The 24,186-nt window shown below is 39.1% G+C and overlaps 1 protein-coding gene across 8 annotated transcripts in view; it reads left to right on the top strand.

Annotated features, from left to right (window-relative positions):
* Window positions 1–24,186, top strand: part of JADE3 (jade family PHD finger 3) — a 134,393-nt gene that overhangs the window by 37,523 nt on the left and 72,684 nt on the right. The window contains exon 1 of one of the 8 annotated variants that reach the window (XM_047714990.1): window positions 22,874–22,886. The exons of the other annotated variants lie outside the window; for them this stretch is intronic. The gene's annotated coding sequence lies outside the window, so the exon portion shown is untranslated. Of the gene's footprint in view, window positions 1–22,873; window positions 22,887–24,186 lie in introns of those variants that run through there. 8 annotated transcript variants of the gene reach the window in all.

The following is a 24,186-nucleotide window of genomic DNA, read 5'->3' as shown; positions in this document are numbered from 1 at the left end:
TTCTTCTCCATCCACCTGGGCCCCCAGATATCTCAGAATTACAGACCTTGCAGTTCCCTGCCCCTGTATCTACAGTTCCGGGTGTGTTATCAGCATGTAGTATCCTGTATATAAATTTTCAGTGCATAAAAATTAACTAGTAACATTCTGTGAGATTAATGGTAAAAGTTCAGTTAGCCTGTGGGAGTTTTTAAGATTAACATCCTGAAGTCCACGTTTTACACTGTGAGTTAAGAATCAATTCCTAGACAGCCTTTTTGCCCCCTTTGTAATATTTCAGCTCTGATAATTGCTAAAGTATCTCAAAATGCCTTTGGAAAGATTTCCTATATAGGAAGGAGCACATAAAGGAATGTCACTCTGGGTCTGTAGTTTTGTCCTGGAATTATGTGGGCAAATGAACTAATCCTTCTATTTAAAGGATGGTTTCCCCTCTGTGGATAGACAAGGTCCAGCTTCTTTGATGCTGACTCATAAAGTCCTGCCTGTGTAAAGAAAGGATGCCTGTGTTCTCCCTGTAGCTATTTTGTGGGCTCCCTTTTTCCATTGCACTTTTGACTTTACGTGATTCCATCACTGGCACTGAAGATTTAGGTTAAGTACCAAGTATTATTGATAGTTCAGCAGACAGGAACGCAGAGAGTAAGGGAAGTGCACATGCTAAGGAAGGATAAAGGGGGTAGTGGAGGTGGTAGTGAACAGAGAGAGGAAAACTTAAGTATGCATGCGTATAGCATAAGGGACAGAATCTAAAATATATGTGGAAGTATAATGTACCTGAAGAAAAAGTGAACAAGTCAGGAGTATACAACTCTATTGATAATTTCAAAGGGAACCATACCCATTTAACCAGTGCCCAGGTCAAGCAAAAGAACATAACCACACCACAGAGGTCCATTTCCTGCTTCTTGGCAATGACTACCCCTTCCTTATACCCTAGAGGTTACCAATTTACCATTATCCTTAATTCCATCTCTATAGATTAATCTATTTTGATACTTTGCATAGGTGAAGAATATAAATGTGTGTATATATACATTTATACACACACACACACACACACACACACACACACACACACACACACACACACATATATATCTCACAGTTTAAAAAATTCTATTATACTGTGGTGAACATATCAGGGTTGTTTCCAGTTTGGGACTACTATGTATAGTACTCATCTGAATGTTCTTGCACATCTTTTGAGGAACGAATGTTTACATTTCTGTTATATATATAACTAAGAACTGAGTCATAAAGTATGCATATGTTGAGCCTCAGTAGATGTTGTCAAACAGTTTTCCAAAGCATTTAAACTAATTTACAGTCTCACCAGCAGTATACAGGAGGTGCTATTTGGCCATGTCTTTGTCAACACTTGCATTGTTGAGGTTTTGAATTTTAGCCATTCTAATGGATACTAGTAATATTTTATTGTGATACCTTATTGTGACTTTCTTATTTCTTGTTTATTGAAGTATAATTTATATATAGTAAAATGAAAAGATTTTAAGAGTACAGTTTGAGTTTTGACAAATGTATATACCCATGTAACCTACACCCCAATGAAGATCTAGGATCTTGTGTCTGGATTGTTTTTGGCTATCTTTTGTTCAACATAATGTTTTTGAGATTCAGCCATGATGTCTTATCTATCAGCAGTCCATCCTGTTTTATTGCTGAGTATTTCATTATAAGAATTTATCTGTTCTGTTGATGGACATTTCAGGGTTTTTTGAAAGTCTTATTTTGGTTTTAATTTGCATTTCCCCTGATAACTAATACTGTTGAGCATCTTTTCATGTTTATTTCTATTTGAATATCCTCTTGTAAAGAGCCTGTTCAAGACTTGTGCCATTTTCCTGTTGTCTGTCTTCTGAATAATTTATCAGAGTTCTTTATGCAAGGTATGAATTTATTCTAGTCTGAGAGAGTCTTTTCACTCTCTTCACAGTATCCTTTAGACATAAAAACCTGCACGGGAATGTTCATAGCAGCTTTATTTGTAATAACCCCAAGCTGAAAACAACCCAGATGTCTTTCAGTGGGTGAATGGTTGGTTAAACATACTGTGGTACATGCGTATAATGGAATAAAAAGAATGAAATACCGATACATGGAACAACTTGGATGGATCTCAGGAGCATCATGCTGAATTTAAAAAAGCCAGTCTCAAAAGTATATATACTGTATGATTTCATTTATATAACGTTCTTAGAATGACAACCTTATTAACGTATAATTCACATACCACAGAATTCGCATGTTTAAATATACAATTCAGTGCTTTTTAGTAAATTTTTTTTTTTACAAAATTTTACAAATTTTTGTAACCATCTCCATAATCCAGTTTTAGAGTTTCCGTCACTCCAGTAAAATTCTTTGTGCCTCTTTGCCATCACTCCACCCGCTGCCCCCCAACCTTAGGCAACCACTACTGCACTTTTTGTCTCTATAGATTTGCTTTCGTTCATACTTTGTATAAGTAAAATCATACGCTCTATGGTCTTTTGTGTCTGGTGTTCAGGTAACATGTTTTTGAGGTTCATCCATGTTGTGCATTGTATCGGTAATCCATTCCTTCTTATTGTTGGGTATTACATTATGTGTATGTGTATATATATATATATATATATATACACACACACACACACCATGTTATGATTATCTGTTCACTGTGGATGAACATCTGGGGTGTTTCTAGTTTGGGGTTCTCACGAATAATGCTGCTGTGAACATTCATGTATGTGTCCTTGTGTTAGACATATTTTCATTTATCTTGGGTAGATTCCTAGGAGTAGAATTGCTGGGTTGTATGGTAAATTACTGCTTAACTTTTTGAAGAAACTGTCTGACTATTTTCCAAGGTAGCTAGCTGAACCATTTTATAGTCCCACCAGCAGTTCCCAGAGAATATTCCATATACACTGAAAAAGCATGTGTATGTTGTTCAGCTTGATAGGAGTGTTTTGTAAATGCTAACTTAGCTCAATATTTTCATAGTATTTTGTAAGTTTTCTATATTCTTACTGATTTACTTTCTAGTTGTTCTGTTATCCAGAGTGCGTGTTGAACTCTGTTAGGCTTATTATCTGTTTCCTCAGTACTTTGTCTTTAGTTTTCAGCAGTTTGATTAGGATGTGTCTGCATGTGGATTCCTTTGTATTTTTTATGTTTAGTGCTCTCAGTTTCTTGGCAATTCTCAGCTATTTTTTCTTCAAATATTTTTTTAGCATTACACTCTTTTTCTCCTCTATATTGGATTCAATTATACAAATGTTAGATCCTTTATTGTTATCCTACAAGTCCCTGAGGCTTTGTTTCTCCCCACCACCATCTTTTTTTTCTACTATTTAGATTGACTAATTTGTTTACCTATTTCAAGTTCTCTGCCTCCTCCATTCTGTTGTGTTCTCCCAGTGAATTTTTTTTTAAAGATTTTATTTATTTATTTATTTGACAGAGAGAGATCACAAGTAGACGGAGAGGCAGGCAGAGAGAGAGAGGGAAGCAGGCCTCCTGCTGAGCAGAGAGCCCGATGTGGGACTCGATCCCAGGACCCTGAGATCATGACCTGAGCCGAAGGCAGCGGCTTAACCCACTGAGCCACCCAGGCGCCCCTCCCAGTGAATTTTTTATTTTGGTTATTTTATGTTTCAATTCTAAAGTTTCTTTTCAGTTATCCTTTATATCTTCTCTTTACTTTGCCAGTGTTTTGTATTTTAACTTTCTTTCAAGAGTGTTCAAGTTTGGCAATTTGTTATTTAAGCATTTTCTTTTATAATAGCTGCCTTAACATACTTGTTAGATAATTTCAACATTTGTGTCATCTCATTGTTGGCATCTGTTGACTGTCTTCGTGTGTGAATTGGCATTTTTGTGGTTCGTCCTATAGCCAGTAATTTGGGGTTTTATCCTGGACATTTTGCATATTATATTAATAGATTATGGATATTATTCCAGTCGAATGGAGAATGTTAATATATTTGTTTTAGCCGTCAGTTGACCTGGTTAGGTTCAGAGTGCAAGTTCCAACTCCATAGCTCCAATGTTAGTATTCAGGTTCTTTGCAGTGCTATTCAGATCTGTCCCATGCATAACACCCACTGGTCAAGGTGGGGCCTGAGTGTTCCTAGCTCAGTTCTCAAAATCTTTGAAATGATAATTAGGATCAAGCCTACATATGTGTGGGTGGGGGGTGATCTGAGTTGTTCATAAGCAGCTTGATGGTTTTTTTTTTCCTGAGCTCTTCTCTTTTTGTTATTTTCATGGTGCTTTCTGACTTCCTAGAGATTTTCTTTTTGGTCCTCCAGCAGAAACCACCTGCTTTCATGATGCACTCACTATCTCTGGAGCACAAGGGGCAGGGAGACAGAGAAAGAAAGAAAGTAAGAAAAAACAGTGCGATTTGTTTTTGCCCTTTTGGAGCTATAACTCCACCAAATGGCATGTAGTTTCCTTTCCCTAGAGAGTTTTAAGTCCTACAGTTGTCTTTTGCTAGTTAATTTCATTGCTGCAGCTTCCACCATGGGATTTTCTGGGCATGGAGAAGGGAGGAAAAGGAGAGAAAAACCCAGGGGATTTCCCTCTAGTTTTTCTGAGTTATAGTAGTTCCTGTTTCCAAAAAAAGCACCTGAGCCAGAACATGTGCTCTCTAACCACAGTGTTCACTCACTTTCAGGTTTTGTTGTGCTGGGTTCAGGCCAGAGAATACTGGAGGTAAAAAAAAAAAAAAAAAGTGGTAAAGTCATCACCAGTCAGTTGTACTTGGCATTCTGGTATTCTGTGATCTGCCTGCTGATAAGTACTTCAAAGAGTTCTCTGATAGCTGCCACATTCTGTACAAATTTTACAGTTGCATTCAGGAGACAGAAGATTGGGTATGTTTATTCCATCTTACCTGAAACCAGAAGTCTTAACTGATATTTTAAGTGATGTTTGGGATTAGTTCCCTTCTTCCCCAAATATTTATGTATCTCTGAAATAATAGTTTTAGAGATGCAGCTTTGGCGTAGTTAAGTGGCAAGTTTCTAAGGGTAAGCAGAAGAGCTGCATCATTGGGCAGAATACATAAGGACCTCCTGAAAAACAAAGCCACTTTTCTGAAGGCATATGTGGTAATCTCACCCGGAAGCACAGTTCTTTGTCCTCATGCAGCATATCATTGACCTCCTTGTTTTCCTTGGCCCTGCCTCTCTGTCACATTCTCTTACTTCTGTCCTGCTGTTTTCCAGTAACCTTTGCCCCCAGGACTTCATTCATCAAGCCCTTTCTCCTCCTTCCTCCCCTGCTAGTCTCTGGTGCCCCCCACACTACTTCCTAACGCTGTAGTCTTGTATTTTATCACTAGACACTGTCTTCCAAGGATAGATACACTTCCCTGTGACATCTTAGGATGTAAGTGCTTGCACTTGACGGATGGAGAAGCTACGCTTGGGGAGTTGTGGGGGGAGGTGAGTAATCAGCTTTTGCTCATAGATTAGGGCCAGACCTGAGTCTCTGCAAGGCATTGTGGTGGTCTAGCCAGTTGTTTTTCCAGCGTATTAGAGATTTTTCTTTATACAGTATTTCCAGGGGTTGTGGGGCTAGGCTACATGAAGCTCCAGCACAGCCAGGAAAATGGGTCTAGAAAGAAGGTAGTATTCAAATCTCACTAACCTCAGGAATCTGGGAATATATCAGAGCCTTTTGAACTGTGTTTTGGTTTTGTTTTGTTTAATTTGTTGTTAATCTTGAAATTTAATAGGGAGAAACTACTAAATAACAGTTACATTTATGCAAGTATTTCCCCTTGTTAGTTATGTGGTACAGAATAACTGCAGGTAGGAAATCCTAAATAGGCAAAAATACATGGACAAAAAGCACATGTTTTTAAGGTGCAGCATGCTTTTAATATTTTTATGGTGGAAACACATTCCTTAAAAACCACAGTGGGCTTCTCAGGTGTCTATTCAGATCCATCAGTTTCCAGGCATGTGAAGCCTGCTCAACTCATAACCTTCTGGGTATACATTTACTACGTACAAATAAAAACTTGCTGGTACAAAAGATACAGTACCTTTTGGACAGAAAATCCTCAGGTACAGCATGTTTCATTTATTACCACTGAAATTTCTTATCTTCTTGGCCTTGGAGCAGGGCAGCCACAGTGAGCTGCCTGAGTTCTGACCCCACTGTTTCTATGCCAGACTGACCTAGCTCACACAAGGACAGGTCAAGGATACTCATTTTCTACTGCTAAGGCTTTTTTTTTCTTTTGGCAGTAGCCAAAGCAACTAGTTAAAAAGAAAACACACTCATTATTCTTACACTTTGATTTTACCAAGTAATACTCATTTCAGTGGGGTATTTCTGTGGAGATCTCTTTAGCTGAGGGAGCAGTTTGACTTTGGTACGGGGAGAACAACTGATAAGCCACAGAAGCAGTGATTAAATAGGCTACAGTTCTACAAATAGTACTGATTTAATTATGTGCATAAGGTTGACCAGGCATGAGATTTAAAGCTAGCTTTATTCAAGGCCGGAATAATTTTTGTAACCCCCTGCCTATATTAATTTTCAGGCCCAATTAAACGAATTATTCCTTACTGATTGTGAAATATTCCCGGGCAGCACCATTAAAGGCTTTGCTGAATTCAGATTATTGCATTATTTTTTAAAGCTTGTCTTGGGATAATTGTGCTACACTTCTTAAAGCCTCTGAGCTCTAAATTGAGAGGTTCTGGTCCAAGGCTGATGGAATCTGAGAATTGGAAGGACCTTGGAGATCACCAAATCCAGATATCTTCCCAGTGTAGCAGTCCTCTTCACAGTATTCTGTCAGACAGGCAGTTGTCTGACTCTTGATCACTTTTTCCCCCCCAAATAATACATATTTTTCCTCCACACATTCTTGAAGCTACTCATTCATCTTTCCATGATAGGTTCTTTATTCCCAAGCCAAGATCTGCCTTCTGGGAACTCTCACCATTGTGCCCAGCTCTCCCCTTCATTACCACACAGAGCAGAACTCCTTTGTCCAAAACAGTTAAAGTCATCTATTTTCCTACTTGCCATTCCCCTTTCTCCCACCTCTGGTCTTCTCAGGCTAAAAAATTCCTGGTTCTTTCAACAGCCGCTTATTACAGGGATTTTAACACAATGCAAAAATTCATACATTAATATAATGACCACTCAATTCTCTACCAGCCAGAATTATCAATTAAGATTTTGTCATGTTTTTTCTTAAAGAAATTGAAACATTACAGAAATGATTATTTCCCTTTGATCACTTCTTCCAGTGTCATCCTCCTCCCTCCTCAGTTTCATGCATATATAGGTATACATAAACAACATACAGATTTGTTTCAGATCTCCCATTTAACTTATATAAAGGGTAGTATTATGAATGTGTCTATGTGTTTTGTCCAGACAGCAAAATGTCTTAGACCTTTTCGTATATTTTGTATTAATCTTTCCAAACTGTATATTGTATTAGTCATTATATATAATATAATATTTTTGGCTCTCTGCCTTCTAGGCATATGGTAGGATGGTAGTTCCTGCCCCTTTGGAAGTTAGGTGTGGCCATGTGACTTGTTTTGGTCAATGAAATGTCAACAGTATAATGGATACACTTCCAGATGGAAATTTTAAGAGCCAATATGAAATTTACTGCCTTTCATGTCCCTGGCAAATAGAGATGGGTCCTCTGTCAGCCTGGGTCTGAGAATAACTACATTTAGCTTTTTGCCAGCTCACTTTAAACATGTAGCATAAGGAAAAAATAGACTTTGATTGTGTTAAGCTCAGACTTTTAGGTTCCTTTTGTTGCTTTGGCAAACTTAGCCCATCCTGATTGGTAAGTAGACCTACATCAGTGTTTTTAGTGGCTGTAAAGTATCCCAGTGTGTGAATTGACCTTATTCTATCTAGCCACTCTCCTATTGACAAAAGCCTAAGTACTTCCTGAATTTTGCTTTTATAAAAAATTCTGTATTTGTAATTATGTAAGTTTGTGAGAGTTTCTCCAAGAGATGTATCTAGAAATAAGATTGCTGGGTCACAAGGTATGGATGTTTTCAGTTTTATATCATTTTGCTACCTAAAATGGCCATACCAGTTTACATTCTCACTCTTCCAGCTGTCATTTGTATGACTTGATTCCCAACCTTTGTAATCTTGGTTCCTGTCTCTGGATTCACTTTTGTTCATCTTTGTTTCTCTGTAATATCCAGACTGGAACTTGGTTGTTCCAACTGAGGTAGATGGTATGTTCTGAATTCAGCCCAAGTTGAGTAGCTGCGTCACCTTGGGTGGTATTTCCTGGCATCAAAACCTGAACTGCTGTCACCTTGCATTCAGGAAATAAGAGGTTTTAAAATTGCAGTGACTCTACATACATTCTAGTTAAATTTCATCCTGTTTTTTTTCCTTATCATATTAGCTTTTGAATTCTCTCCTTACCACTGATAACTAACTTAGGAGGAGTAACATTCATCAGAGGTCAGACCCCTCCATGGTTAGTAACCTAGTAGTTTCATCTATGTTACTGATCAGAGTTACGATCAGGATCAGCACAGGGCCAAGGTGTAGCTCTGTGTCCCCCCAACAAGACACCTTTCAGGTTTACCTGTCTACAGCCTCAATTTTTCATCTTATCAAGGGGAAAATCCTGATGGCCTTTGTCAGCTACCTCCACATATACTATACTTAAAAAGATTTATCTCAATAAATTAATCAAGTGGCTGGAAAGGAGTCTAGGGTAAGTTGAGTGTGTCATGATTTTGAAAAACCCATGCTAGCTGCTAGTGACTATTTCTTTTTCTTTTTCAAATGCTTATCCAGCCAATGTTTTGTTAATCTGGTCTAGAATTGAGTTTGGAGTGCAATTCACACTTTTTATTTGTAACGATTATATTCCATGCCTTGGAAAATAAGGGGGATTTTTGTCTCTCTCCAGTCTGTTGGGAGGTCTGGTTTCTGTGAGTTTTCATAGATGAGAGGAAGTGATTCTGCTGTCATAACTGCAAATAGTTTGTTAGCCCTATGGAGAGGAACAAGGTGGTTTTTAGGGTTATGACTAGCCAGGATGCCTGTGTTCTATTCTCCAGCTAGGTGTTGTCTTCTCCCTGCACCACCAGAACCAAACCTGTTCATAGTTTGAGGAACGATGAGGATTCCCTAGGCCTGTACCTCTGGTCATTACAAGTTAGGCTTGCTGATGGCCTTTCTCTTGTTCTTTGGGACTAACTAGATGTCTAATTCCAGTTATTATTTTTGTATTAGAATTCTTAGTTACATGTGTCAGAATCCCAACTCAGCAAGAAACAAAAAGAAAGTCTACTGGTAAATGACTAGTCCCTGGACTGCTGCTTGTAGGTATGGCTATATCCTCACCACAGTCCTGGATCTCCTCTCAGCTTTGCTTTCCTCTGAGGTAGTTTCACTCCCAGACAGGCTGTCTGCAGCAGATGCACTGCTTCTTTCCCAGTACTTCTGTCAAAACCCTGGGATGACCCGTTGATAGAGCCTGGGTCCTGTGCCTTAGACCCAGAAGGTGTATATTTGTTAGGGAGGAAGGGACAGAGTTGCCCTCACCCAGACCACATGGACTGAAAGTGAACCCTCACTCATTCCTCTTTCATACATTTACTGAGTGCCCATTATGTGACAGGTACCATGTTAGACTCAGCAGTTAACACTGAATAACACAGGCGTAGTCTCTGCCTTCTTGAAGTGTATAAGTGTAAAAAAGTGGACTTTAAGGTGCTGACGGCAATAGAGGAGAAGTTACTGGTCCTGGAAAGCAAATGACAGGGGTTCTGATATACTCTGGGGCAGGTGAGCAAAGGTTGCCCTGCGGAGGTGTTGTTTGGATTGAAATCTGGCCTGAGTAGGAGTTAGATGCTGAAGTAGGTAGGGTGAGGATAAACAATGGGTGGGTAAAGGGATGAATAGTATGTACTGAGCCTTGGAAATAGAAGGAGGAAGCATATTCCAGGTACTGAAATAAGGTCAGAATGGCTGGATCACAGAGAGTGAGGGGGCAGAGAGGCATAGGTGGGCCAGAGGATTAGGTTGGCACCTCTTCTAGCAAGGCCACGTGGCTTGTAAGATGTTTGGAAGCCATGCAAAGTTTAAGCAGGGAATCAAAGTGATTAATAACCCTGGTCCGTGTTGGTAACCCATTTCCTGAGATACAGCTTAGTCTAGTTAATTAACAAGCCAAGATCACCCACCTGATTGGGATTTAAATCTAGACATACCACAACATCTGTCATGTGTCCAGACCTGGCTCAGGCATTGCCTCTCCCAAGAAGCAGTCCTCATTGCCCCTTCCTTTTTGCCACTGGGAGGGGGTAGGTGTTTCTCCATTCCTGTTCCCCTTAGTATCTTGCTCAGAGAACTCTCATGATTTTGTTTCCCCCATCCAGGTCTGGACAGGATTTGTTGGTGCCTGCCCAGGCTAATGATTGGCATCTGTGCAAAAAAGTATCATAGTGGACCTGACTTTGAAAGGCCTGCTTATAAGGTTGTCCTTTGGTGGGCATCTGGGAACTTGATTTTCAAGAGGGTTCCCACCATTCCCAGAACTGATTGATAAAGGTGGCTCATTGTGCCTGAACTGTTTATACAAACAACGTGGTTTCTGCTAAACACCTGCTTTCCTTCTTGGGAGTCTGGAATTTGGGTATTTGCCAGTCAGAGGGTGTCTGTGTAACCAGCCTCCAATCAAAACCTGGGCACTGAGTCCCTAATGAGCTTCCCCTAGTAGACAGTGTTTCATATGTGTTGTCACAACTCGTTGCTAGGGAGATTAAGTGCATCCTTGTGTAACTCCACTGGGAGAGGACTCTGGGAAGCTTGTGCCTGATCTCCCTTGTATTTCATGTAGTATGCATTTTCCATTTGCTGATTTTGCTTTGGATCTTTTCACTATAGTAAGTTGTAGCCAAGAGTATGATTATATGCTGAGTTCTGTGGGTCTTCCTAGTGAATCACAGAAGTTGGAGGTGTTCTTGGGGACCCCGACATAGCACCCTTGCAAACCATTGTTAAATATTTGTTCAATACTTATTAAAAGGAGAGAGTGAGCCTGGTGAAGAACCAGGGCAGAGAAATGCGCTCTCTGGTGGTATCACTGACTCCTTTTGAGCAGTCGGCTTTGGCCCTAAACTTGTACTTCCACTTACAAAATTGGAGCAGTGGAAGGATTTTACACTAAGGACTATCACAATCAGATTTGCATTTTGGAAAGAATAAATGCCCAAGAATCATCAGGAAATGTGAGGAGAGTTTGTTCTACCAGATCAAAATTTACTACAAAGCCACTATAATAAAAATGGTGTGGTAATGAACTAGAAATTTGAGCTAACACCCAGGTTTCCCAAATTCCAGCCCAAGGTCTTTCATCAGATCTTTATTGAGTTATTTGATAAATCCTGTAAGAGTGAATATGTGAGACTCAGTTCCCTCTCAGCTTTACTTCTGAGACAGGTCCAGGCAAAAATGAACATCACTTCACTATCTGCAGCAGAACCTTCTGAACCTGTTTTTAGGTGATTGTAATGCTGTCAACTGTCAAAGTAGGAATGTGGGGTTTTGAATTCAGAACCTGGGCAAAACAGTAAATTAAGAACATTTTACCAGTCTCCTGTGAATTACTGATATTTCAAATCACTGCATATGAGTAGCTTAGGAGCAATTTTGGCACTTTTGATTGTTATAGTTTTTCAGTAGGTGGAAATGAAATTTTCCTATTTCCACAATCTGCCACCATTGTTTTGTCTCTCTTTGCATGTCAGGGATGATGTTTCCTAAGGGACAACTTAATTAGACCATGCAATAATCTGCTTGGGGAACTAGAGAAAATCAGTTATTTAAAACACACTGGATGAAAGATCTTATTAAAAAAAAAAAAAGACTTTTGAAAGAGGAAAACATCCTGTACTGAGGGAACAGAGGTGGGATGATGGAGTTTTGCTGTCCCTGTTTTGCATTTCTAACCGTAAACTTGAAAGCACAGGATCTTCTGACCATTGGAGCTGAAATTATGTATTCAGTGTTTCTCATGAAATAACATTTACCATTAAAAGAAGATTACATTTATACTTGTCTTGGGTAATTCTAAAAATTTCTGTGCAGAAAATTCTAAAAATTTTAATGTGGAAAATTCACCAGCTCAAGACCCACACAAGCACACAAAAGCATTACATTGATTACATGTCTGTGTATTGGCTGATTCCTGAAATGGTGTCTCAGAAGGATTAAAATTGAGCCTCTGTTCTGAGCACGTGGTGTTGACTGTAGCCTGGGAGTGTGCCAGTTAGTCGCAGCACCTGCGCCTCCTCATAGGGTCCTGTTGCGGCTGCCCAGGAAGATGGAGGGTAATTGCCTCACCACTCCAGCCACACACGCAGAGTTAGGAATCCTGCTTATGAGGCTTCTCATGCTCTGACCAAAAAGAGACCCAGAGAGTAGCCAGCTGTCTGCAACTCTGGGGCAGGAAAAGCAGAAGAAATGAGGATAAAATCAAGCCCCCCCCCCAAACCCACATGTAATAATAATGATTAGATACCTTTTCATCAACAGCCTTCCCTTACATTAAACAACATTCAGGAATCCTGGGTGTGATGGCCTATTTGCAGTGTGCAAATGGAACATGGGAAGAGGGTGCTCAGATCTGACCTAGAAATTTGAGATGTAGCTGGAGAGACCTAATACCCCACTGGGGACTCACAGGCCAATTACCTTGAGTCTGGTAAGTGGAATACAACTCCTAAAGGAAACTAGGTGTTTTGAACTAAGAAATTACGTATATGTACAGGCAAGGCTTTGTGTATTTCTTTTCTTTGTTTATTATAAGTCCTCAAAAGTTTGTAAGAATTGAGATTGTCCAGAGTGTGTGAGGGCTTTGAGGCCAAAGGAAGGTTTCTTCTCTTTTTTTATTTCTTTTTGTTCATGAGCAAAATTCTGAAGTATTAGGTTGAATGATATAAAATTGCTGATACTCAAAACCTTTTGACCTACAACAATGGCAGTTTCATGCGGTTTGACCAAATATTAACTAATTTCACCGCACAAATGCTTTGAAAATATTTCTAGTTTACTACTGTAGTAATCTTAACTTCATCAGAGGGGCAAGGATCTCATCAATTCTTAGTCTTTATAGTTTATAATAACTTGTGACATATCCATCACCGATCAGACTAGCGTTTCTTTTAGCAGTTCTACGAAGATATAATTGATACACAAAAACTGCGTATATTCAGTGTGTACAACTTGATAAGTTTGGATATATATATATATACCTGTGAAACCATCACCACAATCAAGGTAATAGACCTATCCATCACCTCCAAAAGTTTCCTTGTTCTCTTCTTTTGTGTTACAACACTTAAAATGAGATCTATCCTGTTAACTTTTTACATGTACAATATAGTATTCTTCATATGCACTATGTTGTACAGCAGATCTCTAGAATTTATTCATCTTATATAACAAACTTTATATTCATTGAACGGTGATTCCCCATTTCCTCTTCCCCACAGCCCCTGTATTCTCTGTTTCCATGAGTTGGACTACTGTAGATAGCCCCGTATAAGTGGAATTGTGCAGTATTTGTCCTTCTGTGACTGGCTTATTTCACTTAGCATGATGTCCTCCAGGGTCATCCTTGTTGTTGTGAATGGTAGGATTCCCTTCTTTTTAAAGGTTGAATAATATTCCATTGTATGTATATGCCACGTGTTCTGTATCCATTCATCTGTCGATGGACATTTGGGTTGTTCCCATATCTTGACTCTTACACATAATGCTGCATGGGTGTGCAGATATCTCTTCAAGATCCCAACCTCAGTTCTCTTGGGTATTTATGACCAGCAGGTATATGAAAAGGTGCTCAACATCACTAATCATCAGGGAAATGAAAATCAGAACCATAACGGGCTATCACCTCATACCTGTTGGGATAGCTATTATATATATTTTTTAAAGATAAGTGTTGGTGAGAATGTGGAGAAATTAGAACCTTGTACACTGTTGGTAGGAATGTAAAACGTTGCAGCCACTATGGAAAACAGTATGGAGATCTTAAAAAAAATAATTAGAACTACTAAATGATCTAGCAGTGTCACTTCTCAGTATATATCTAGAAGTATTACTCGTTTGTAACTTGGATATTTTGAGAGAGAAACCCAGAGAAGTCCAGAATTCCCAAGGCCTGCTGTCTTAACTTCAGTGACACAGTGTCTAGGTAGACTAGAGTAGGTCTAGGTAGACTAGAGTAGCCTGCAATTTTAGTTTGTTTCTGGCTCAGTACCTGATTGACTGGGACTTCATAGGCAGTCAGTAAGCATGACTACAAATCAATTGCTATTCCAGTGTTTCCTGACTATCCTCAAAAATGCATGTTGAAGGCTTACTATTTCTTCCCTTGCTTAGAATGTTTTTGGAGCTCTCCTTTTTGGAATTATCTTCAGAGCCATTTTGTAAGTCACCGAAGGAATTGATTCATTCAGTGAATATTTATTTAGTCACATACAGTGGTGGGCAATGTATCAGGTATAGAGATAGATGACATCAACATAGGGGGCAGTCCAGGGGAGGAGTATGAACAGATGCAGGGGTGCAAGAAAGCACCAGGACATGTGAGTAGGGAGAAGTGAGGGACTTAGCTTCCCTAGAGGAGAAACCGTGCAAGGAAAATAAGACTGGAAAGGTGAGCTCTGGCCACATTGTGGAGTGCCTTGAATACTAGGCCTAGGAGTTTGAAGTCTGCACTGTGAGCAGTAGGGAGCCGTTTAAGGTTTTGTGCTTTTAAAGTTTTAACCTGCCAGCTAATTGCTGTAGAATTGGAATTATAAATCAGCCTTGCAATTTCTTTTCCCAGCTTGTGACTGACTAAAACTGGTTTTACACACCTCAATTTCATATTCACTTGAATGGACTTTGGATGACATTTGATTGTTTCCAAAAATTAAATTCATTCTCAAAGGAAAAATTTTGCTTCTGTTGACCTTATTCAAAGGAGTAGGATGCCAAAGGCACAGAAAGCAAATCCAAGCAAAAAATGTCCTAAGTATTTTGAGAAATTGCACTGTTGGAACAAACATTTGCTATCTCAGAGGGTCTCCTGGAAGTCAGCCTGGAAGTCAGCCTATAATTGGATGTGTGAATTCGGGTGGGGGTGGTCTGTATGTAGTTACATGTGTGTAATTAATTTTTTGAATTGGTATCTGCCATGCCTTTACTGAAGTGCACCAAAGGCAAATAAAGAGATTGGGGATAGGGGCATGTGAGTGGCTCAGTCAGTTAAGTGTCTGCTCTTGATTTTGGCCCAGGTCATGATCTTAGGGTCCTGGTTAGCAGGGAGTCTGCTTGTCTTCCTCTCCCTCTGCCCCTCCCCATGCTTGTGCTTTCTCTGTCTCTCGAATAAGTAGATATTTTTTAAAAAGAAGGTGGGGATTATAGCTAAAAAGAATAGACGTTCTAATAGCAGTAAATTCTCACATTAGGGATGTGGGTTGTATTGCTCTTTCTAGTCAACTGGTTCACTGCTGATTGTAGGTGCCACTTACCTCTAGCCTGAGGATGTACTTTATGGCTGTCTTGGCTTTGGGTAAGATGAGAGACTTGCACATGGAGTGATGCTTGTTTTATTTGTATGGGTGCTATTGCAGATTTCTTCTTTTGGGTCAGGTATTTGACCCCTCTGTGATCATGGCATTAGCTTGAGTGCCGTTCTCAATAAAGCCTAGCAATAGTTCCTGCTTTGGAGAATCATTCAGTGTCTGAAGTGATTCAGTGTAGTAGGTCTGAAGTGTGTGCTGAAATTTCCATTCTACAGTTTATCATTAAAAACTGCCTTCTAAATTCTGTCAGTTAACTATTGCTGTATATCTAACCTTTTCTAAAGTTAGTGGCTCAAAATAGTAATTCTTCAGTTCATTATTCTAAGAGTTAGCTATTTGGACTGGGTTCAGGTTGCGTGGTTCTGCTGTTCTTAGCTGGTCTCCCTTATGCGTGTGTCAACTACAGGTCAGCAGGGAGCTTCTGCTTTTGAGGTTGGCTGGTCAGCTGGGGCAATGGTAGGGGGAGGAGCACTGGGCTTTTCCTCTTCTTCTCCTGCAGCAGGTTAGCCCAGGCTTGTTTTCGTGGTAGCTGGCCAGATTTCTAAAACTGAGTAGAAACAGCAAAACCTCTTGAGGCCAGCCTCAGAATTGGCACTCCTTCACCTCTGCTGTACTCTGTTGCCCTAAGGAAGTCACAAAGCCAGTCTAGATTCAGGGAGTGGGAAGAAGCTTCAAAATCACCTTGAAAGGGCATAAATAAAGAAAAAGGTAGAGAATCGGGGCCATTTTTGCTATTTATCACATAAATATAGATTACCTTCTTAAAGGCTTCAGTTAATTCTGTAACATTTAAAAAAAACTCATATGTTCTATATGTTCAGATTTAAAGGCTGCTCAGTAACAAATAGGAAAGTATTAAAATTGCTCACAAGTCAGGGCCTTGATTATAGTCCTTTTGTAAAACTGATATTTTTTTGAAACTTGGATGCTCTCATACCTGAATGTGCCTTACATTTTAATTCAGTCATTAATTCTGGATCCTTGGTAGTAAATGATGTGAAGACCATAAATGCAGGTTTAAAACACAGCTGCAGATTTTTTGACACTACTTTCATCTGGAAACGGCCTGTGTGCCCTTCCAGTGAGATCTGGGTTGACTTGTGACTGCTTCATCCAATCTAGTAGAGTATAGGACTTCTGAGGCTTAGTCATAAAACGCAATGCAACTTCTGCCTTGTTCACTAGAATATTCATGCTGGGACTCCTGAACTGCCACGTAAATAGTCTGACTACCCTGAAGCCACGTCTGGTGGAGAGGTCTTATGTGGGCGTGCTGGAGATGGTGTGTCTGCTAAGCCAAGTCATTCCTCTCAAAGGTGCCAGATAAGTGAAGAAGCCTCCAGATGATTCCAGCTGTTTGTCTTCCCAGCTGAGATTCCAGACATCTTAGAGTAGAAAAAAAGCCATTCCTGCCATGCCTTATCTGAATTCCTGACCCACAGAATTTGTGAGATGATAAAATGGGGGTTGCTTTATGCCACTCTTGTTTTGCAGTGGTTTGTTACATAGCAGCTGATAACTAGAATAGCATAAATGAGTGGGTATGACTGTATTCCAATAAAACTTTATTTATGGACACTGAAATAAGAATTTTACATAATTTTTACATGTCATGAAATATTATTCTTCTTTTGATTTTTTTCAACCATTTAAAAATACAAATGCCACTCTTAGCTTATGGGCTATAGCGAAAACAAGCAGTGAACTAGATTTGGCCTAGGGGCTGTAGCTTGCTGAACACTGATCTAAAAGATTATGTAGCGCTTGTAAAATTTAGACCTAAGGGCTTCTGGTCAAGTTGGCTCTGATTTTCATACTCCAAACTCCTATCTCCTTTCTAAACAAAGTGATAATAAATAAAATAAAAATTAGAAAGACGTATCTGTGATCAAGAAAAGTAAATCTCTGGACCAGAAACAGATCAAACAGTCAGTGGAGACTGTTAGTCATGGGCCTCTAATTTCTGATGTGCTGGACTCTAGATCCCAGAAAAGGCAGAGAGATGTCTGGAGATGGTATTTCTGTAGGTAATGGGGATCAAAACTTTCAGTGAATGGAGGAAATGATCCCTGGCTGTGAAGTCAAGGATTGCCCATGAACAGAGAGAAAAAGATGTTACTTCTATTCAGAGGGACAGGCAAGAGAGCAGAGAGAGACTCAGGGCCAGAGACAAATGTATTATCAGCTTACTGTCTAAATCTGTACCTTTCTCCCTCTTGATAGGGTGGGACTGAGAATCCTGGGAGGAAGCACCGCTCAATGGAGAGGGTGAATGAAGGAAGAAAATGAACTGTCTCCAAGGTTAGCCTGCAAACTAAAATTTCAGAGTAAGGACAGTTATCCAAATTAGCAACCAACAAAATGAGAGTCATTTTACTCCTACTCCCAATGAGATTCATTTTAGAATGACTTTAAAGTTTAGGATTTTCAAAGAGATGAAGGAAAAATAACATCCATTACATCAAAAAATCTAGCCCATGCCTGGTAGGAACTCATATTCTAGTTGGAGATTTAAATATATATATATATGTATGTATATATAGTTATCTATATAGATGTTATATATATATATATATATAGTTATCTATATAGATGTTATATATATATATATAGATAGATAGATGTTATGTATATAGTTATCTATATATATAGTTGGCTACAGAACAGTCTAAGTTAGTGATGGTCCTCTACCCAGGCCATTCCTAGGGCATACTGCTGTTGGGATCGTCAAGGTATGGCTGAGTCAGCCAGGGGAGGTTTTTTAGAGAGGTGACATGGTTTTTAAGCCTTGTAAGGATGAGTTTATAAGTTCCCAAGTGAGGAAGTAAGAAGAGGACCTTCCAGGCAGAAGAGATGGTATGATCATAGAAAGCATATGGGTGAGAAGCCGCATGGGGATGGGAACTCTAGAGGTTGTGTTGCTAGAGCATAAAAGCAGGGCAGTGTGGTGAGAGAGAAAGCTGCAGAATGAGGTGCAGCTTGATTGTGGAGGACCTTGTTGGCTTTTGTGAGGACCTTAATAAAGGTCTAAGGACAAAGGGAAGCCATTGAAGTCTCTCAGAAGTGAAGGGACATAGTACAGTTTGTGTTTCAGATAAGTCTCTGGCAGTTGGGTAGAAGGTAAATTTGAGGGCAACAAGATCAGGAGTCCTAAGACCAGTTGGTTAGGAAACTGCTATCATAGTCCTGCTTTAGGTCATGATTAGGTCCCAAACTAAGAAAATGAAGGTTAAAATGGGAATATTGATATAGAATTTCAGAGGTTAACTTAGTAGGATTTGATGACTGATCCAGGGTGAGAGAAGAGAAAGAATTTAGAGATTTTTCTGGGTTTTGTGAAGGCACAAAGGAAGGTGCCAATGGAGACCACTGGAAGGGAGGAAGAACCAGTGGCCTTGGTGTTAATCACCTTCTAGGTTCATATGTATGGTTGGCAGGGGTTTGGGATTTGTTCTTTTTTTTTCTCCCTCTTCCCCTCCCTCTTTCTTTCCTTTGTTTCCTTCCTTAGAGCCATAACCATGTGTGTAGTATAGGACATTTTGGGGAAACACCATCCCTTATGAGATGGTTAGAGGAAGAAAAGGATATTAGGGAGCAACACAGGGAACGCAGAAAAAAAAAAAACCTTTGGAAACCAAGGCAGTTGTTTCAAGAGCAGTGGTGGGAAGGAAGGAGGGAGAAATCAGCATGTCAAATGTAGAAGGTACTTAGAGATGAAGGTTCGGAAAAATGCCCAAACTGGTGACTTTTTCAAGAACTCTGCTAGAAGTGACTAAAAGTGAGGAGGAGAAGAGAAACCATAGACTACTTTTTGAGGAGTTTGCAAGAGAAGGGAAAGAAAGAAATTAGGTATTACATGGAGAAAAATGGTGTAGGGTCAAGAGAGAGTTTGGGGATAAAGGTAGGGAGATATCTGAACCTGGTATAAATCTAGTATAAAGGCAGAATTAGGAAGTTAAAAGGCAGATTTTTTCCTGTTCATAGAAAGTTATTTCTTCATATAGAGCAGTCTAAAAACTGAAATGGATTGCCTTGTTAAATAGTGTGCTCCCTCACTAAGTGGTCAAGTAGAGGTGAGATGGTTTTTGGCGAACTGTATTGAAAGATATATTGGTGAATGCCTTTGGGTTTTTTAGCCTCTGTTCAATTCTCAACAGTTTGCCCAAAGTTGTTTTAAGCATTATAAACTAATGAGTTAATCTGCGGACTTGTCTTGCCTGGCAGCTTTCCATAGACTCGTCAGATCAATGTGCCAAGTTAATTTTTGTGCCTTTGATCTTGAAGGATGAAATTAGACTGCTGATTCTCGGATAACAAAATATTGAGGCTTAGTGTCCAGGAAAGTTTCATCACTATGACAATCAACCATGGTCTGGACATAATAGATAATTTTGACAAGGGTAGTCCCTTTCCATATGCAGCAACAATGAGTTTTATTTCAAGTTTTTGAGAGTTTAATATTTTATCTGTCCATCATTTTTTTTCAAACACTGTTACTCGGAATGATCAAAATAGCACTGAGATGATAGGAGAAATGGCTAGAGAGGAAAAACCTGTTTCTTATTTTTCTGTGATTCATATTCCTATATGAATGCTTTTAATTTACATGAAGTTTGGTTTCCTAGGGCCAAGAGGAGATAATTAGTTTCTATCCATGCTCTCTAGTCCTTATCTTAGATGGTTTAGTGATCCCTTTGGTTAGCATTTAAAACAGTTCAGGGGTAACCTTTTGCAGTTTTGTCTCAAATGACTACTTACCTGTATCCAAATCTGGCTTCCTGGGGCACTGAAGCATGAACGGCATAAATGACTGAACACAACTAATTCTCAGAAAGCCTCATTTTAGTCAGTACTTTCCAGCTTTCTCACTCATCATTTCTTTTACAGAACTAACAAGTGGTAGAACTAATTAATTAGAATTTTATTCCTTCTCAAGTTATACATTTTAAATTCTCTCTGTTAACCTTTTGAAAATGCCAGTAAGTAGTAAAAATAATTAAAATCCAGACAGGGAAACTAGAAAATGCAAACACTGGAAGAAGAGTTCCTATGCCTAAGAAAAACCAGGAGCACCAGGCATGGTGAATGTTTATCTTTTAAGGAAAAATAATTACATCATTGTTACCAACTGATTTTCTTTGTTACCAGCTGGGGGGCAGAGAGGGATTCACTCTCCAGTGATGTTCAGGCCTGTGAAATTTACCTATTTCTTAGCCCTTTCTTTCCTTCTGGGAGAGTGCAGTAACTGAAAATCTCACAAGTCCTCAAGTTGATTCTTTTCCTTTATTAAATAATATTAAGTATTAACTTAATATTCTCCAGCTATAGTAGGAACATGAGTAAGATGGCCTTTTTATCATGTATTTCCTTATTTAATAGTTAATTTTTTATTTTGAGATAATTTTTTAAAATAAGAGATTTTGAGATAATATGTCTAAATTTAGAGAGGAGTTGCAAAAATAGTAGAATGAGCAACCTTGCTGTTCCAGACAAGATGGAATAGACACATTTTATTCTGTTCCATTTAAATATAATATACAGGTAGTTTACAAGTAAGTGGATACAAAAAAGGTATACCATGCAAACACCTTCAAAAGAAAGCTGGAGTGGCTATACTAATTGTGGATAGATAGACATCAGAGCAAAGAAAATCACCAGGGACAAGAGGAGCGCTACATAATGATTGAAAGGGTGAATCCATCCAGAAGAAACAGCAGTCTTAAATGTGTATCCACCAAATAACAGAGCTTCAAAGTACATGAGGCAAAACTCAGCATAACTGATTTGAGAAACACAAATTCATAGAGTTGGGAACTTCAGTGCCCCTTTTAGTAACCGATAGAACCACCAGACAAAAGAAAATCAGCAAGGTTATGAAAGAAATACACTACCAGTCCGCCAGATCTAATTGACATAGAATGCTCCACAATGGCATAATATACTTACTTTTCAAGTACATGTGTAACTAACGTTCACCAAAATAGACTGTAGCTCAATCCATAAAATAAACCTCAACAAATATAAGAGTTGAAATCATGCAGAGTATATTCACTGACCATAATGCAATCAAACTAGAAATCAGAAAGAAGAAGGCTACCAAAAGTTTTCAAACACTTGGAAACTAAATAACATACTTCTCATTAATCTATGGGTAAAGGAGGAAGTCTCTAGGGAAATTAGAAAAAAAAAAAGGATACATTTCCCTGAATGAAAATGAAAACACAGCATATCAAAATTTGTAGGATGGGGGCGCCTGGGTGGCTCAGCGGATTGAGCCTCTGTCTTCAGCTCAGGTCATGATTTCAGGGTCCTGGAAATGAGCCCTCATCAGGCTAGAGAGCCTGATCCTCAGTGGAAAGCCTGCTTCTCCCTCTGTGCGCTCTCTCATCTCCCTCTCACTCTCTCTCTCAAATAAATAAATAAAATCTTTAAAAAACAATTTGTAGGATGTAGCTAAATAAGTACTAAGTGGGAAACTTATGACACTAAATGCTTACTTATATGAGGAATGGGTGAAAGATCTCAAATAATCAAGGCGTCAACCTCAAGATAATGAGGAGGGGGAGAGGAAAATAAACTCAGAACCAACGGTGGAGGAAGGAAACAATAAAGAAAAGAGAAGTTCAGGTAGTTGAAAACAAAAATAGTAGAGAGAAACAATGAATCCAAAAGCTGGTTCTTTGAAAAGAGAGATTCTGACTTAATTGATAATGGGTGCAGTTTGGGCATTGGGGTTTTTATAAGCTCCCCAGATGATTCCAGTGGGAAATGGGGATTGAGAACCTCTGCTGAGGAGGCTAGATATGTTTTCTTGGGGCTTAACTTGTGTTGGCATCTGTGGCCCAGTCCTTTTCTTCTGAGGAAGATTTGTAGCTATTTCATTTTCCCTCACTTTTTGTTGCCCTCAAAGTCAATACTGACTTATATGTCAATTTGCATGTCTGACTGCTCCTTTGCCATAGGCATTGCTCTAACCGGAGGTGAGGGTTTAACCTCAATCCCCCTCTACTTCACCCCCAACCAATTTGATTGATTTGGGGATTAACACTGAAAACCCTCCCTGATTGGTTTGTCACACATCACTGGTTACCAGTTACGGGCTGTGATCACCCAAGCCATTGTGACAGTGTGTCTAGTGCACCTGGTCCTGTGACCCTGGTCTTGAGGGAGCCAGAGGACTTGGTTTCTCAGTTCTGGTGGCCAGTGCAGTGCCCGCCCTCTAGTAGCACAGTATTAACTGTTGGTGTGCAGTGGATTTGAACTTGCTCAGTAAGTTTGGGATTGTTTCTGTTTTTCTGACCTTATATGTAAGGCTTACATGCCTTTTATTGTAACGAAAACCTGGGATAAAGGTTATTTTTCCTCCTAATAAACTCTGACGATCACTTTAAATTGGGTAGATGTCATAAATGTACTAGGGGTACATGTGAGCAAAAATGTCAATGTGGGGGCGCCTGGGTGGCTCAGTGGGTTAAAGCCTCTGCCTTCGGCTCAGGTCATGATCCCGGGGTTCTGGGATCGGGCCGCATCAGGCTCTCTGCTCAGCGGGGAGCCTGCTTCCTCCTCTCTCTCTCTGTCTGCCTCTCTGCCTACTTGTGATCTTTGTCTGTCAAATAAATAAATAAAATCTAAAAAAAAAAATCTCAATGTGGAAGCAACTCACAGCAGCAGATGAGACATATTGGAAACTGCTATTTTTAAAAATTGTTTGTGTTTCTATCTGGAGAATTGTGTATTTCATAGTAAAAGCTATTCTTATTGATTTACTTTATTCTTAAGAAGTCTTATTTGCAAATGGTATTTTATCTTAAAAAGATTCATGTTTTGTACATATATCTCTTTTTATTCTTAAAATGCCAAGCCTTGCTTATTTGGGTAGTTGAAATTGTTGAATATATGTACATAAATTAAAAAGAACATGTACTGCTAATTTTTAAAAAAAAATTTACTGGAAATGGGGCTTTTTTCCCTTAAAAGGCATAAAACATTTTAATTTAGAAAGGACTACGACCATTAAAATCTGTCAAGATAATATCACAGAATAGGCCACCCAGGCTGAAACCTTCCAGTGAGGTCTGTATCAGACAAACAGTGGGCTGAGAGATTAAGGTGGGGGTGATGTTAGGAGAGTGATAATTCAATTGTAGACTTCTGATTTTCAATATTCTTTTTTTCATTAAAATGTTTCTTGGGGTGCCTGGGTGGCTCAGTCTGTGAGCATCTGACTCTTGATCTCAGCTCAGCTCTTAATCTCAGGGTCATGAGTTCAAGCCCTGTATTGGGCTTCCTGCTGGGCGTGGAGCCTACTTTAAAAGAATTAAAATTAAAATAAATAAATATTTATAAATATTTATATATGTGTTTTACATTATAATATTTATAAATATTATAAATAATAAATATTTCTTGTAGTTTAGACCAGAGGTTGACAACCTATGGCCTGCAAGTCAGATCTAGCCTGCCACCTTTTTCTGCGTGGCCTGTGAGCTAGGAATGGTTTTTACATTTTTAAGTGGTTAAAAAATGAAGAATAATATTTCATGACATGAAAATTACACGAAATTCAAAT

Source organism: Lutra lutra, chromosome X (assembly GCF_902655055.1).
Source record: "Lutra lutra chromosome X, mLutLut1.2, whole genome shotgun sequence".
NCBI lineage: Eukaryota > Metazoa > Chordata > Mammalia > Carnivora > Mustelidae > Lutra > Lutra lutra.
Note: the sequence above shows the minus strand (reverse complement) of the source record. Positions and strands in the feature narration are given on the sequence as shown.